We start from the raw sequence: 3,485 nt of genomic DNA on the forward strand, positions 1-3,485 counted from the left end.
CCTGTGGGGTTGTGGTTTATGCGTTATGAGAGCAGCAGTCAGTTGTTTGGGAGGATGCCTTTCCCTTTCTTCATATTAAGGCACGGGAACGCAGAAAGCAGCCACTACAAGTTCCTAAGAAAGAAAACGAAGCCTGGCACACTTCAGGAACAATGAACAAAAAGGCTTCAAGTTTGCAGACTGCCATGTGGGTGCAATTAGTTTTAACAATACTAGAAAAAAAAAAACCCAACACTGATCGTATTAATTACATTTGCATGTATTTATTGCTACCTAAACACTTCCCCACCTTAGCCCTTTTAAACCACAGTTTCTGAGGGCCAGGAACCCAGCTGCAGGTTGGGTCCTCTCTGGGCTTGTGAGCAAGCTAGGGTACCAGCTGCTTGAAAGCTTGCCTGGGCGTGAAGGCTCTGCTTGTGAGTGCACATGGGGGATGCTGGCATCTTGGAAGGAGGCCTCAGCTTCTTGCCACTTGGGCATACTGAAAGCTCAGAAGGCACAAGGCTTCCCCACAGGGAGACATTAGAGGGCAGCAAGCCTCCAGCTGTCTTTCATCACCTAATTTCAGAGAGGCTCGACCATTACCATGTCTCCCACATGCTGTCAGTGGCATAGCTCAACCCTGATACAATGTGGAAGGAAACAGAAAATGTGGTCCAGTTGTGCTTGTACGCTGGGGAGCAGCGGGGATCTGGGGCCACTTGAAAGCTAGACATAATATCAACTTCCTTTAAAACAAATTGTCACATGGGCCAAGCTAATATTAAACAACACATTAAACAGCAGCTGGACTGGAAAAGTCCAACTGCCTTCAGCCAGATCACAGATGGCTTTGGAACCTAGACAGAAGCATGAGTAAAGGACTCTCTGTTGTGGTAGGCTGGGCAGTGGCTCCCAAAGACACTGAGGTCCTAATTTCTGGAACCTGGGAATGGTACCTTAGATGGGTGGAAGCTGAAGTTCTGAAAATTGAGGCATTATCCTGGATTAGCTGGGTGGATTGTCAATGTCATCACCAGTGTCCCCACAAAGAGGTGGCAGAGGGAGAGTCAACACAGACCAAGAAGGCACCGCAACACCCTTGCAAGACACTCTGTGGCTGCCTTTGAAGACAGAGGGAGACAGGAGCTGAGGGATGCAGCCAGAGTTGCTCTAGCAACTGAAATACACAAGGAAATGGATCCTCCCCTAAACCTTAGGAAGGAACATGACTGCTCTTGCCTGGGTTTTGGCCCAGTGGAAAGAATTCCCCCCTTCTAACTGTTAAAAATTACATGTGTATTTTTTTTTTTAAGAATGTGTTTATTAGGATGGTTTCTCACTCATTTTGGCTCAAGGCACTTTTAATGCTGCTTCCTTCTGAAGCCTTTCTAAAAATGCGGAATCCTTCAGGAATTTGCCTGTCCTTGCTGTGCAGGGACCATGTTAATCTTCTCAGTATTGTTCCGATTTTAGCATAAGTGCTGCTGACGCTAGAACAGGTGCTATTGTTTCAGCTCATGCACTGCTGTTTGTTACAGCAGCCACAGCCACCTGGCACACTCAGGGATGCTGAGAACAAGGAGGGCTGGAGAGATGGCTTAGCAGTTAAGATGCTTGCCTGTGAAACCTAAGCACCCAGCTTCAATTCCTCAGGACCCATGTAAGCCACATGCACAAGGTGGTGCATGCATCTGGAGTACATTTGCAGTAGTAAGAGACCCTGAAGTGCCCATTTTCTCTTTCTCTCTGCCTCCTTCTCTCTCTCTTATAAATAAATAAATAAAATAATATTAGAGAGACAAAGAAAGAGGCAAAGATAGAGAATGCATGCACCAGGGCCTCTCTCTCTGCTCTCTGCAAATAACTCCAGATGCATGTGACACCTTGTGCGTCTGGCTTACATGGGACAACAAACCTGGGTCCTTATGCAAATGCCTTAGCTGCAGAGCCAGCTCTGGAGCCCTGGCCCCTCCCCAGGCTTTTTCTGTAGAGCTCTGGTTACACACTCAAAGCTGAGAGCAGGCAGGTGCCTGGGCCAGTGGCACCTTGACAGGTAGGAGTTTTGCTACCAGTGTGCTGTAAAATCATAAGAAATTGCCTAAATCGCCAGGCATGGTGGTGCACACCTTTAATCCCAGCACTTGGGAGGCAGAGGTAGGAGGATCGCCAAGAGTTCGAGGCCACCCTGAGACTACATAGTGAATTCCAGGTCAGCCTGGGCTAGAGTGAGACCTACCTTGAAACCCGCCCCCCCAAAAAAAAAAGGAAAGAGAAAGAAATTGCCTAAGTATCTGAATAGGAGCAGAATTCTAAAATCTTTCCTCAGGTTTTTCACAGGAAAGAGGAAGAGGAAGGTTGCAGCTGGTTTTCCATGGGCTAAGAAACTTCTGGAAGGGATTCCTTAATTTTAAAAAGAACTATTCTCTTCTGTGCTCAGAGGGGCTGATGCTCTTCTGCCTTGGGGAGAAAGAGCTGTGTACTTTGAGAAAGCTTTGGGAAGAGACTGCGAAGGCTCTGAGCCCAAAACGTAGGAACAGGGGAGTATCTGGTCCAAGTTCAGGTTTTCCTGTCCCCTGCTCTGTGAAGTGGAAAATGGTGCTAATTATTGTAAGAAGACAACGATTAAGCAGGTTTTCAAATGCTGGTGAATAAACAGCCTGGTTTGTTCAGCACCCCAGCTCCCGTGTCCCCCTTCTGTGACTGAGGGTGGGCTTTGGTGGCGTGCACCTTGGGATGCGCCTTCCAGCAGCTGGAGAACCAACCGTGTGCTCTCCTAACCGTCCTCCTGAATTTTCTTTTTGCTGCAAAACAAGATTGAATGATCAGCTCTTTCCCTCTGGGTACTGAGAAGCCTGTTAAATAAACATGCCTATTAAAGGCACTGATCTGTCCCTAGCAGGCAGTAATTGCACCTCCAAGGCCACAGATGCTGTGGGTTGCTGGTGGGTGATGCTACTCTGCTCTGCGCCTTTCTGCTTGGCAAGGAAAGGCCTTTCCCCTTCCCCGGCTTCAGTGGCTTCTGCTGTGTCAGCAACCTTCTCCTCCCTGTGACAAACACCTTTGGGTCACATCACAAATGAACAAGTAGAGCTCATTTTCAGATGGAAAGCCCTAGGACGCCAGATGGGTGCCTTGGCATGAATTATCTACCGACCATTTTTGTGAGTGACCAGTGTCTGAGCCCTGGGGTGCCTGTCTCCACTCCTACCTCCAATCCTCTCTGCTCTGGGATCCCCCAAATCTCCATACAACTTGGCATGTAAAGGAGTAGAGCCTGGCCCAGTGGAAACGAGCCACAGATACACGGACCTGACTCTGTTGTCTTCTGGATGAATGGTCACTATCAGTGATTCCGTATTTCTTTTTAAATATCTTATGTATTTATTTATTAGAGAGAAAGAAAGAATGTGCGCACCAGGGCCTCCAGCCACTACAAACTCCAGACGTACGTGCCCCCTTGTGCATCTAGCTTACGTGGGTCCTGGGGAATCGAACCCAGGTCC

General features: G+C 48.1%; 1 non-coding gene across 1 annotated transcript; it reads right to left on the reverse strand.

Moving 5' to 3' along the window:
• Positions 1 to 1,372: 1,372 nt before the first annotated feature.
• Positions 1,373 to 1,479, reverse strand: LOC123458314. Its single transcript, XR_006635599.1, has one exon. It is a non-coding gene; the product is annotated as a U6 spliceosomal RNA (small nuclear RNA).
• Between the last annotated feature and the right edge of the window lie 2,006 nt (positions 1,480 to 3,485).

Source organism: Jaculus jaculus, chromosome 1 (assembly GCF_020740685.1).
Source record: "Jaculus jaculus isolate mJacJac1 chromosome 1, mJacJac1.mat.Y.cur, whole genome shotgun sequence".
NCBI classification, from domain to species: domain Eukaryota; kingdom Metazoa; phylum Chordata; class Mammalia; order Rodentia; family Dipodidae; genus Jaculus; species Jaculus jaculus.